The following is a 14,152-nucleotide window of genomic DNA, read 5'->3' as shown; positions in this document are numbered from 1 at the left end:
ACATTTCCAACTGGGAGGCATCAGTGGAGAAATCACTGTCTTCAAACGACGGCCTGCCATTCATGTTCCCCGTAGCCGGAGATCTGAGCAAACGGTGATAACCCGCAACATCTTTCTGGAAAACGGGGAGTCGATCAGCTTTGATGGAGCACATCCTTTATGACAGGCTACTGAAGAGCTCTCTAATGAACTGGGGGGGGGGGGTGGGGGTGGGGGGGGGGGGCATCACTTAGCATGGAGGAAGAAGGGAAGGGGGATGGGATGGGGGATTAGGGATTGAGAAGGGGGGTAGAATTTTATATGTGAGGCATTTCATATGCATGATTGTCCAAACATAAACATAAGCTCATTGATATACTATAATGGATGGAGATGAGGAAGATGGGATGCGGGAATGAGAGAAAGATATTGTCTCAATGTTACATGCAACCTTAGAAGGGCAATGGAACCCTCCTCCTCTCTCTGTCCTCCATCCCCCTCCTTGATACCTCTGCCTTAGACAGGGGGGGGGTAGTGATTAAACATTCATGAAGGTGTGTCCAATCACAGAGCTCGTCTGACTGTCTTTCTACACAGGGCAGGAAGTGGAATTGGATTGTAGCGAGGGGGACCCCTGCAGGTTGGAGTGAGGGGTCAATTGAATGGGGAGTTCAAAGGTTACAGAATTTATATGATGTCCTCTTACATCCCCAACCACCCTTTCCTCACTCGTACAGTAGGATACATCTAACACAGTAAGGAATGCCAGCCTGCTTGCTTTTATGTGGATATCATGCTCGTTTATCAGTGCTGTAATATGCAGGAGGAATATATTTGGTTTCAAACTGTGGGCATTGGTCAGTTTTTAAACTCACACAGACATGATTCAAAATACTTTAACTGAAGTCATGGACCCATACATTCTGTCAGTCTCACACACACACAGTCTTGCGCAGCTAACCTTGTGGGGACATACAATTCAGTCCCATTCAAAATCCTATTTTCCCTAACCCCCAAACCTAACCCTAACCTTAACCCTAAAACCTAACCGTGACCCTAAACCTAACCCTAGCTCCTAACCCTAACCCTAAAACTAACCCTATCTCCTAACCCTAAACCTAATTCTAACCTTAACCCTAAAATCTCTAGAAATAGCATTTGACCTTGTGGGGACCAACAAAATGTCCCCAGTTGGTCAAATTTTTCTTGGTTTACTATTCTTGTGGGGACTTCTGGTCCCCACAAGTATACAGTGAGGGAAAAAAGTATTTGATCCCCTGCTGATTTTGTACGTTTCCCCACTGACAAAGAAATGATCAGTCTATAATTTTAATGGTAGGTTTATTTGAACAGTGAGAGATAGAATAACAACAAGATCAAAGAGCTCTCCAAGGATGTCAGGGACAAGATTGTAGACCTACACAAGGCTGGAATGGGCTACAAGACCATCGCCAAGCAGCTTGGTGAGAAGGTGACAACAGTTGGTGCGATTATTCGCAAATGGAAGAAACACAAAATAACTGTCAATCTCCCTCGGCCTGGGGCTCCATGCAAGATCTCACCTCGTGGAGTTGCAATGATCATGAGAACGGTGAGGAATCAGCCCAGAACTACACGGGAGGATCTTCTCAATGATCTCAAGGCAGCTGGGACCATAGTCACCAAGAAAACAATTGGTAACACACTACGCCGTGAAGGACTGAAATCCTGCAGCGCCCGCAAGGTCCCCCTGCTCAAGAAAGCACATATACAGGCCCGTCTGAAGTTTGCCAGTGAACATCTGAATGATTCAGAGGAGAACTGGGTGAAAGTGTTGTGGTCAGATGAGACCAAAATCGAGCTCTTTGGCATCAACTCAACTCGCCGTGTTTGGAGGAGGAGGAATGCTGCCTATGACCCCAAGAACACCATCCCCACCGTCAAACATGGAGGTGGAAACATTATGCTTTTGGGGTGTTTTTCTGCTAAGGGGACAGGACAACTTCACCGCATCAAAGGGACGATGGACGGGGCCATGTACCGTCAAATCTTGGGTGAGAACCTCCTTCCCTCAGCCAGGGCATTGAAAATGGGTTGTGGATGGGTATTCCAGCATGACAATGACCCAAAACACACGGCCAAGGCAACAAAGGAGTGGCTCAAGAAGAAGCACATTAAGGTCCTGGAGTGGCCTAGCCAGTCTCCAGACCTTAATCCCATAGAAAATCTGTGGAGGGAGCTGATGGTTCGAGTTGCCAAACGTCAGCCTCGAAACCTTAATGACTTGGAGAAGATCTGCAAAGAGGAGTGGGACAAAATCCCTCCTGAGATGTGTGCAAACCTGGTGGCCAACTACAAGAAACGTCTGACCTCTGTGATTGCCAGCAAGGGTTTTGCCACCAAGTACTAAGTCATGTTTTGCAGAGGGGTCAAATACTTATTTCCCTCATTAAAATGCAAATCAATTTATAACATTTTTGACATGCGTTTTTTTTTTTTGTTATTCTGTCTCACTGTTCAAATAAACCTACCATTAAAATTATAGACTGATCATGTCTTCGTCAGTGGGCAAACGTACAAAATCAGCAGGGGATCAAATACTTTTTTCCCTCACTGTAGTTAAACACGTCCACACAGACACACACACATGCTATTATAAAACACACACACACCTCTATTGAGTTGTATAGCGGCGGAAACAAAATGCACAACTTTTGCTGATCTGAAGGATTTTTCTGACTGCCCAGATGAACAGAGAGCCAATATTGATTTTTCTCCTTCCGATGCAGGGGCTGGGATTACCCATTTGCTCATTCATTTTTAAAGACAACTAGTGAGATTCTTCCCCCTTTTCTCTCTCTTTTCTCATCTCTCTATCATTCCTTTTTTCTAAGGAGTCATTGTACCCTCCCCTTCCGTGGCAGAATCCCTCCTTGACCCTGAGAATTGTAATTCTGCTATAGATCACAGCTGTTGAATATTAGACCTTACAGCAGTTAAATAAAATATGTTGAAATCGTCCAATCCCAGAGGCCACGTCGGAACTTCTAATAGAGAGAGAGAGAGAGAGAGAGAGAGAGAGAGAGAGAGAGAGAGAGAGAGAGAGAGAGAGAGAGAGAGAGAGAGAGAGAGAGAGAGAGAGAGAGAGAGAGAGAGAGAGAGAGAGAGAGAGAGAGAGAGAGAGAGAGAGAGAGAGAGAGCGCCTTAATCATCATAATCACACTCATCAACACACTGTGAAAGGTTCTGCATGACAGTGGTGGGTTAAAGATTTTTCAAAATAAGTTAAGATAGAATTTCCACAGATATTGAGGGTTAATAAAAAGGCTGGAACTCTGTCAAAAAAAGTATCTTATTTGAGATGTTTTAAGTTATGATTCAAAATAATGATTTTATGAGGTTTGGCAAACAGGTTATACACACACACACACACACATAATCACACACTTATTACCCATGATGATGCTGCCAATATTATGATCCCATTTAGCTAAAGGTCTTTAAAGGGCCAACACTCTCTTAACCTGCCATGACAACCAAACACACAGCCAAATAATTGAGACTCCAGGTATTAAAACATGCACTCATTTATGCTAAACAGGACAACCCTTCTGGGCCCTGGACGCCTTCACTTGACCAGTGTAGGTGGGGGTCAGAATTGATTAATTATGCCATATTTCAACATGGAAGTTACAAACATGGCTGGCCCCAACAAATTCTGAGGGCAATTCTGCATTGTTTTATACAGTTAAAGTCGGAGGTTTACATACACTTAGGTTGATTAAAATTTATTTTTCAACCACTCCACAAATTTCTTGTTAACAAACTATAGTTTTGGCAAGTCGGTTAGGACATCTATTTTGTGCATGACACAAGTAATTTTTCCAACAATTGTTACAAACAGATTATTTCACTTATAATTCACTGTATCACAATTCCAGTGGGTCAGAAGTTTACATACACTAAGTTGACTGTGCCTTTAAACAACTTGGAAAATTCCAGAAAAAGATGTCATGGCTTTAGAAGCTTCTGATAGGCTAATTGACATAATTTGAGTCAATTGGAGGTGTACCTGTGGATGTATTTCAAGGCCTACCTTCAAACTCAGTGCCTCTTTGCTTGAAGGTCTATAATTTTTCATGGGAAAATCAAAAGAAATAAGCCAAGACCTCAGAGAAAAAATTATAGACCTTCACAAGTCTGGTTCATCCTTGGGAACAATTTCCAAACGCCTGAAGGTACCACGTTCATCTGTACAAACAATAGTACGCAAGTATAAACACCATGGGACCACGCAGCTGTCATACCGCTCAGGAAGGAGACGCGTTCTGTCTCCTAGAGATGAACGTACTTTGGTGCGAAAAGTGCAAATCAATCCCAGAACAACAGCAAAGGACCTTGTGAAGATGCTGGAGGAAACAGGTACAAAAGTATATATATCCACAGTAAAACAAGTCCTATATCGACATAACCTGAAAGGCTGCTCAGCAAGGAAGAAGCCACTGATCCAAAACCGCCATAAAAAAGCCAGACTACGGTTTGCAACTGCACATGGGGACAAAGATCATGCTTTTTGGAGAAATGTCCTCTGGTCTGATGAAACAAAAATAGAACTGTTTGGCCATAATGACCATCGTTATGTTTGGAGGAAAAAGGGGGTGCTTGCAAGCCAAAGAACACCATCCCAACCGTGAAGCACGGGGGTGGCAGCATCATGCAGTGGGGGTGCTTTGCTGCAGGAGGGACTGGTGCACTTCATAAAATAGATGGCATCATCAGGAAGGAAAGTTATGTGGATATATTGAAGCAACATCTCAAGACATCAGTCAGGAAGTTAAAGCTTGGTTGAAAATGGGTCTCCAAATGGACAATGACCCCAAGCATACTTCCAAAGTTGTGGAAAAATGGCTTAAAGACAACAAAGTCAAGGTATTGGAGTGGCCATCACAAAGCCCTGACCTCAATCCTATAGAAAATGTGTGGGCAGAACTGAAAAAGTGTGTGCGAGCAAGGAGGCCTACAAACCTGACTCAGTTACACCAGCTCTGTCAGGAGGAATGGGCCAAAATTCACCCAACTTATTGTGGGAACCCGACAGGTTTGACCCAAGTTAAACAATTTAAAGGCAATGCTCCCAAATACTAATTGAGTGTATGTAAACTTCTGACCCACTGGGAATGTGATAAAATAAATAAAAGCTGAAATAAATCATTCTCTCTACTATTATTCTGACATTTCACATTCTTAAAATAAAGTGGTGAACCTAACTGACCTAAGACAGGGAATTTTTACTAGGATTAAATGTCAGGAATTGTGGAATACTGAGTTTAAATGTAGTTGGCTAAGGTGTATGTAAACTTCCGACATCAACTGTATGTGTTTGCGTTTTATCAACAAACTGTAACTTAAAGATGCAAAGATATTTGGGGAAGTATTACTGCCTTTGCAGTTGTCCAGAAATTGTCCCGAATTGAAATGACCCTAGTGTGCATTCTAAATCAAAAGAAGCACTGAGCCCCTCATAAAAATAAAAAAAGAAGAAACAAAATAAAACGTTGGTCAAAAAAAACAAAAAAACTTTGGTATTCAAGCTTATTGCACAGGTGCAAAGGCTGAGCCCATACAACCAACATGTAGAACTGTAGAACTGTAGTTGAAGCTGGACTGGATGGACTGTCCATAGAGGGTGATTGATCGGAACTCCATCCCTCAGTATGTTCAGAAGACTACGAGACACTCAATTACACCTTGGGATTTAAATGCTGAATTCATATACTGAGTCCCTCTGAGAAATACCAGTGACCTTCAGCCAACCGCCAAACTCCAAACAACAACATCAACTAGAGGTTTGGTATCAATGGCCAAACACTTTACGAAGTTGAATGCAGGTTATCGTTACCAAAAGGGCACAAGATATAGAATTTCACAAAATGACCAAATAATATAAATATTTGGTTGTTTATTTTTGTGTTGGTTGGAAGGAGATTAATCTATCCATGCCATGTGTGCATCAGATGCTCATGAGCCATTACTACACATTAGAATAATAATAATTGTGTACATAGCAGCTTATGAATCATTAATCCCCATGGTTTCCATCTGGGGGTTTCTGTCGGAGGGGCAAGGGAGGGGCGTCAGAGGGGGAGGGGGGCTTGGGCCCCCACGGACATGCCAGCGCGATGAAAGAGAAATATGGATAGTGAGAGAAAGAAACATGGATACAGGCTAAAGTGATACGTTACATTGTGAAATGGTCAATGTATCCTCAATAGCACCACCTCTGAATATCATGTGCAGTATAAAGGTAAAGGCTATAGATTTATTTTGTAAATAGAATATATTTTTCATGAATGTGTTTGGACTATTTTCTTTTTAACTTGGAATGGAGAACCATAAGCCCTGTTTATACCTGGTTCTAACATGCGTCCTTTGTCGTGATCTTATCCACATTCTGATTGTGGCCACATTTTAAGACAGGACTGGTGTAGACGATTAAAATATGCATTGTGATCTGAAGACACATTGTGATCTAAATGTGATCAGATCTTCCTGCCCATCTCTAGAGGTAGTCAGGCACGCATTGTGCAAGTGTAGACGGATCTGGACAGTGAAATCATTTAAATCATCATTATCCTGCCCTCTAAAATCATTGACAACTGGCACCATTGACTAATGCCATCAAAGTAAATAGTACATATTATTTAGAAATAATATTTATCAAATAACTTGCATACAGGGCGGGACCAGGAAATATTGTCACAATGCAGACAGAGTGGATGGATAAAAGACACATTTTAACACCATGTGTAGAATGTGGACAAGATCAGGACACAGGATGCATGTTAGAACCAGGTATAAATGAGGCCATTGAACTCTCAACATGTGCTGAGGTACTTGTTGTGGTTGAAGGCCAAGCGGGAAAATGATCTTACAGCTCTTTCCAACTAGTATAATGGCAGTGAGTAATAACATTTTTGCTCCGATGAGAAGAAATCAGAAGCAAAATTGTATTACTCACTGCCATTATACTAGTTGCAAAGAGCTGTAAGATCATTTTCTCCTTGGGCTTGTGCAGTATGCAACAATAGGTCAAGCATTTGGTTATACAAACTAGTAATATTACCATTGTACCTTCACCATGAATACAACGTGTTCATTCTAAATGAATTCCCTCTTGAACAAAAACGATGTACATTGAAATGCTTGGGGATGCTTAGAGCCTTCAGTGTTTGTGGTTCAACAATCCTGCTCTAGCCTTGAGTCCTCATTCACTTTTGGTATGTTGATTATTCTGAGTAAATAGCCTCGTTGGTCTGACTGTCCATCAGCTCTCATTGTTTAAACTGATGGATGACTAGTATCTCACTATCTATCTCTCTTTTATAGACACCTTTTACACTCCCTGAACAAATGGTAACAAACAAAAGGGGTTATCAAGTTTTCAAGCAAAACAAAGTTACTCAAATAGTGTAGGTAAAAACAGAAATAAATAAAACAGAAAATGATGAAGAAAACGTAAAACAAAACCACATTTGAGGAATAAATAAATAAGACACTAGCTAATATGTCAATAAAAATAAAGCACAGATGAGGGAAAGGAGAAAACTAGGCTATGGCAAATGACATATTCCTCCTTCTCTTTTTAACTTGGAATGGAGAACCATTGAAATCTTCACATGTGCTGAGGTACTTCCTGTGGTTGAAGGCCAAGCAAAAAAAGTAGCTAATAGCTCTATGCAAGTAGTATAATGGCAGTGATACAATCTTGCTCCGGTGAGAAGAATTCAGAAGGTTCACTAACAGTGAGAAATGACTCTTCTTGGGCAGTATGCAACAATAGGTCATGTAGTAAAGAAAAGGCATTTGGTTTAACAAACTAGTACTGTTACTAATGTACTCTCACTATCAATACAACTTTTTCATTCTAAATTAATTCCCTCTTGAACAGTACTTATAAAAAATGATGTAAATGGTAATGCATGGGGATACTTAAAGTCTACAGTGTTTATGGTTCAACAATCCTGTTCTAGCCTTGGGTCCTATTTCACTTTTTGAATGCTGGCTATGTCCCTTCCGTCTTCAAGAGAGCGAGAGTTGCACCCCTTCTCAAAAAACCAACACTCGATCCCTCTGATGTCAACAACTACAGACCAGTATCCCTTCTTTCTTTTCTCTCCAAAACTCTTGAGCGTGCCGTCTTTAGCCAACTCTCTTGCTATCTCTCTCAGAATGACCTTCTTGATCCAAACCAGTCAGGTTTCAAGACTGGTCATTCAACTGAGACTGCTCTTCTCTGTGTCACGGAGGCTCTCCGCACTGCTAAAGCTAACTCTCTCTCCTCTGTTCTTGTCCTTCTAGACCTGTCTGCTGCCTTTGATACTGTGAACCATCAGATCCTCCTCTCCACCCTCTCTCCACCCTCTCCGAGTTGGGCATCTCCGGCGCGGCTCACTCTTGGATTGCGTCCTTCCTGAGCGGTCGCTCCTACCAAGTGGCGTGGTGAGAATCTGTCTCCGCACCACGTGCTCTCACCACTGGTGTCCCCCAGGGCTCAGTTCTAGGCCCTCTCCTATTCTCGCTATACACCAAGTCACTTGGCTCTGTCATATCCTCACATGGCCTCTCCTATCATTGCTACGCAGACGACACACAACTAATCTTCTCCTTTCCCCCTTCTGATAACCAGGTGGCGAATCGCATCTCTGCATGTCTGGCAGACATATCAGTGTGGATGACGGATCACCACCTCAAGCTGAACCTCGGCAAGACGGAGCTGCTCTTCCTCCCGGGGAAGGACTGCCCGTTCCATGATCTCGCCATCACGGTTGACAACTCCATTGTGTCCTCCTCCCAGAGTGCGAAGAGCCTTGGCGTGACCCTGGACAACACCCTGTCGTTCTCCGCTAACATCAAGGCGGTGACCCGATCATGTAGGTTCATGCTCTACAACATTCGCAGAGTATGACCCTGCCTTACATAGGAAGCGGCACAGGTCCTAATCCAGGCACTTGTCATCTACCGTCTGGATTACTGCAACTCGCTGTTGGCTGGGCTCCCTGCCTGTGCCATTAAACCCCTACAACTCATCCAGAATGCTGCAGCCCGTCTGGTGTTCAACCTTCCCAAGTTCTCTCACGTCACCCCGCTTCTCCGCACACTCCACTGGCTTCCAGTTGAAGCTCGCATCTGCTACAAGACCATGGTGCTTGCCTACGGAGCTGTGAGGGGAACGGCACCTCCGTACCTTCAGGCTCTGATCAGTCCCTACACCCAAACGAGGGCATTGCGTTCATCCACCTCTGGCCTGCTGGCCCCCCTACCTCTGCGGAAGCACAGTTCCCGCTCAGCCCAGTCAAAACTGTTCGCTGCTCTGGCACCCCAATGGTGGAACAAGCTCCCTCACGACGCCAGGACAGCGGAGTCACTCACCACCTTCTGGAGACACTTGAAACCCCACCTCTTTAAGGAATACCTGGGATAGGATAAAGTAATCCTTCTTACCCCCCTTACCCCACCCCACCCCCCCAAAAATAAAAATAAATAAAACATATTGTAAAGTGGTTATCCCACTGGCTATAAGGTGAATGAACCAATTTGTAAATCGCTCTGGATAAGAGCGTCTGCTAAATGACGTAAATGTTGTATCGCGTTTTCCCCTCCCCACTCAGACCACTCCCAGACAGTCCTGGCAAAGTTCTTGCTTGAGAAATTGCTCTATACTAAGAAGCCATTTTAGTTTATCACAGTAAGGTACTTAAGTGTTACCCAGAAATTATTTGATATTGATATAAAAACGGCTGTATTGGACCTTTAAACAATGTTACATACAAAAATCCAGAAAGGTATAAAGGTATTACTAACATGTATAAAGAACTTAGTGAAGTTGTTTAACTAAAACATATTTTGAAGTTTTTTTTTTTTTTTTTACAATCGAACCTTGTTCATATCATGAATAATTGCTGCAATATTCACATCAACAGCATGACATCACATGTCAAACACACAGTAGGAGCCCTCAGTTACCAAGGTTATCTTTACCAAGGGATGGAAATATTATATTTTAAACCAAGTCAGAATAATATGTTCATATTTAGAAATGAAATGGATCACATTATGAATATATACACACACTGACACACATTGATACTCAGACAGATGAGGAAGTGCGTCTCCTTAAAAAAGAGGCCCTACTTTACCTGTACTGTAGCAGAACCAGAGAATGCTGGGAAGGCGAGGTCAGCGGTTCATCCGTCAAAGAGACTCCTCGTTGATGGATGGCGCTCCGAGCACCGCTGTACCCACCGTAGCACTAACCGCCAAAAAGGCCTTTTGTAATAAATAAATAAACAGGGCACATCAAAGGGATTTTCAAAAAGAAAAACAAAGCCAGCACACATACGGTTGTTCGCAAAACACATACACACACACTCACACACATGCGAAGAGAGCGAGAGACGGGAAAAAACTCAAAGGACTGAAAATGTACACATAGTTTACTCTCCGATGACACCCAGCTTGAAGAAAATACCAGACAAAACAGAGTGGCGAGAATCGTGTTTGATTCGATATTCGGTTTGAGAGGCAGCTCAAAACAAGAAATTGGGCCGAAACAGTTGGTTGCCATGTTCTCTTTTTCATGAAACGTAAAGGTACTTCCAATCATCTTCATCCCCAATCCTCACGTCTCATATTGATGAGGTCAGCAGAGGACAGGAAGAAGCTACAAGTCACTATTTATCCCAGTAGATAGAAACTATCACAACACAGTAGGCTACTGTAATAGCTCTATGTTGGTTTACTCAATCAAAACCATCTTCTCAAACACAAATAAACACAATATCAAAACAGAAAATGTGTGAACTGGGGTGATCTAGCAGTCTAAGCTGCTAGCTGCCTTTGGAGCACATGTATAATGGACTGCTCTTTCAGCGCTCTCTCTCCCACCTTTCACCTCTATCTCTCTCTATCCAATAAAAACATAAAATACTTCAAAATAGATATATACTTTTTTTTAAAGTGTTTTATTATTATTATTATTAATATGAACAGTTTCCTTCTTTCTGAACAAAGACTTGTTGAGGAAATGATGTGTACATTTTATGTGAGGTCACTTTTTTATCATTGCATACCACAGCCATGGTTTACAATTATACTGAGATGATGGTGAAGTTATTGGAGTTAGGGCCTGAAGCCTCAATGGTTGGTTAAGCTTAAGTCAATATATTGTATTTGGGGTTTTGGGTGAAAAGACAGTCTGTCAGATTGTAGGTGACTGTGTTGTTGTTTTCATAGTTGGCTTTGGGGTACCATGGATCCTGTGTGCCAGGTTTGTGCTCTTGGTTTGGTGGGCTTTGAGAAGCTCAGTTGGGGCATGCTGTATGAAATATTGAGAAAGATGTGTGTGTGCCTGCATTTGTGTGTGTGTGTGTGTGTGAGCCCATACACAAACACTACCAGTCAAGGTTTGGACACACCTACTGATTCCAGGGTTTTTCTTTATTTTTACTATTTTCTACATTGTAGAATAATAGTGAAGACATCAAAACTATAAAATAACACATATGGAATCATGTAGTAAGCAAAAAAGTGTTAAACAAATGAAAATATATTTTATATTTGAGATTCTTCAAATAGCCACCCTTTGATGACAGCTTTGGTGAGGCCCCCATCTTAGCCGCCAGCACGCTCCAAAGAGTAGTAGAATGGAAGGCCATACCTTCCATCACTGTAAGCACATTGGTATGGATCAGTATACTCTCTACAGATTTACTCTGTCTCTTCCTCTCTCTTCCCCCTTCTCTCTCTCTCTCTCTCTCTCACTTCCCCCTTCTCTCCCCACCCCCCTCTCTCATACACATAGATATTGTCGCTGTCTGATGAAAACCAGATAACTCAATATTTGCCATTGTTTTTGTACATTTATTGAAAGAATTCCCTCAATGCACTATGGACATTTAATAACTCTAGGACCAAGAAAATGTATTCAAAATAGCTTCTGAAGTTTACTAATTGTATGTTTGTTAATGGGGAAAATTGTCATTTTTTCCACTTCCTGAAAAGTGTTTGTTTTGGAGATAAGAGGTTTTCATCAGACAGCCAATATTTTGCTCCCATACAGTTGAAGTCGGAAGTTTACATACACCTTAGCCAAATACATTTAAACTCAGTTTTTCACAATTCCTGACATTTAATCCTAGTAAAGATTACCTGTCTTAGGTCAGTTAGGATCACCACTTTATTTTAACAATGTGAAATGTCTGAATAATAGTAGAGAGAATGATTTATTTCAGCTTTTACTTCTTTCATCACATTCCCAGTGGGTCAGAAGTTTACATACACTCAATTAGTATTTGGTAGCATTGCCTTTAAATTGTTTAACTTGGGTCAAACGTTTCGGGTAGCCTTCCACTAGCTTCCCACAATAGGTTGGGTGAATTTTGGCCCATTCCTCCTGACACAGCTGGTGTAACTGAGTTTGTAGGCCTCCTTGCTCACACACGCTTTTTCAGTTCTGCCCACACATTTTCTATAGGATTGAGGTCAGGGCTTTGTGATGGCCACTCCATTACCTTGACTTTGTTGTCTTTAAGCCATTTTGCCACAACTTTGGAAGTATGCTTGGGGTCATTGTCCATTTGGAAGACCCATTTGTGACCAAGCTTTAACTTCCTGACTAATGTCTTGAGATTTTGCTTCAATATATCCACATAATTTTCCTTCCTGATGATGCCATCTATTTTATGAAGTGCACCAGTCCCTCCTGCAGCAAAGCACCCCCACAGCATGATGCTGCCACCCCCGTGCTTCACGGTTGGGATGGTGTTCTTCGGCTTGCAAGGTATCCCCTTTTTCCTCCAAACATAACGATGGTCATTATGGCAAAACAGTTCTATTTTTGTTTCATCAGACCAGAGGACATTTCTCCAAATAGTACGATCTTTGTCCCCATGTGCAGTTGCAAACCGTAGTCTGGCTTTTTTATGGCAGTTTTGGATCATTGGCTTCTTCCTTGCTGAGCGGCCTTTCAGGTAATGTCAATATAGGACTTGTTTTACTGTGGATATAGATACTTTTGTACCTGTTTCCTCCAGCATCTTCACAAGGTCCTTTGCTGTTGTTCTGGGATTGATTTGCGTTCATCTCTAGGAGACAGAACGCGTCTCCTTCCTGAGCGGTATGACGGCTGCGTTGTCCCATGGTGTTTATACTTGCGTACTATTGTTTGTACAGATGAACGTGGTACCTTCAGGCGTTTGGAAATTGCTCCCAAGGATGAACTAGACTTGTAGAGGTCTACAATTGTTTTTCTGAGGTCTTGGCTGATTTCTTTTGATTTTCCCATGATGTCAAGCAAAGAGGCACTGAGTTTGAAGGTAGGCCTTGAAATACATCCACAGGTACACCTCCAATTGACTCAAATGATGTCAATTAGCCTATCAGAAGCTTCTAAAGCCATGACATCATTTTCTGGAATTTTCCAAGCTGTTTAAAGGCACTGTCAACTTAGTGTATGTAAACGTCTCACCCACTGGAATTGTGATACCGTGAATTATAAGTGAAATAATCTGTCTGTAAACAATTGTTGAAAAAATTACTTGTGTCATGCACAAAGTAGATGTCCTAACCGACTTGCCAAAACTATAGTTTGTTAACAAGAAATTTGTGGAGTGGTTGAAAAACGAGTTTTAATAACTCCAACCTAATTGTATGTAAACTTCCGACTTCAACTGTAGATCTAATCTTGCTCTGCTCATTCTCACCCCCTTATTATATACATTTCTTTACACTTTTCCTCTTGTCTCTCCATCTCTCACATCATATGTATATCCCCCCTCTGTCTCTCCCTCTTTCTCTCTCTCGTTCTTAATCAGCCGACAGTGGCCTGCCTGTAGTCAGTGAGCCTAGCTCAGTTTAGTACAGTTGAAAGAACACATCAGATTTCTCCTGGTTTCTCTGAGGCCTGATAATATGGGCTCTCTTACCTGTTAGGAGTTAGTGAGGCGTCCCTCCTCCCTTTAAATGAAACTTCAGAGGAGGGAGATTGACAGAAACACAGAGCGAGCCGGCCCCTTTGACTGGCGGCCCTGTCAAAGAGCACCCAGAGGCACTCCCCTACACTCCTTTCCACTCGCTGCCTCTCTGAGTTGATTTGGTATTAATGGTACAGTAATGACCGAAGCATACACACACACAC

This window comes from Coregonus lavaretus, assembly GCF_964263955.1.
Source record: "Coregonus lavaretus genome assembly, chromosome: 1".
Lineage (NCBI taxonomy): Eukaryota > Metazoa > Chordata > Actinopteri > Salmoniformes > Salmonidae > Coregonus > Coregonus lavaretus.
This window is presented reverse-complemented; position numbering follows the sequence as displayed.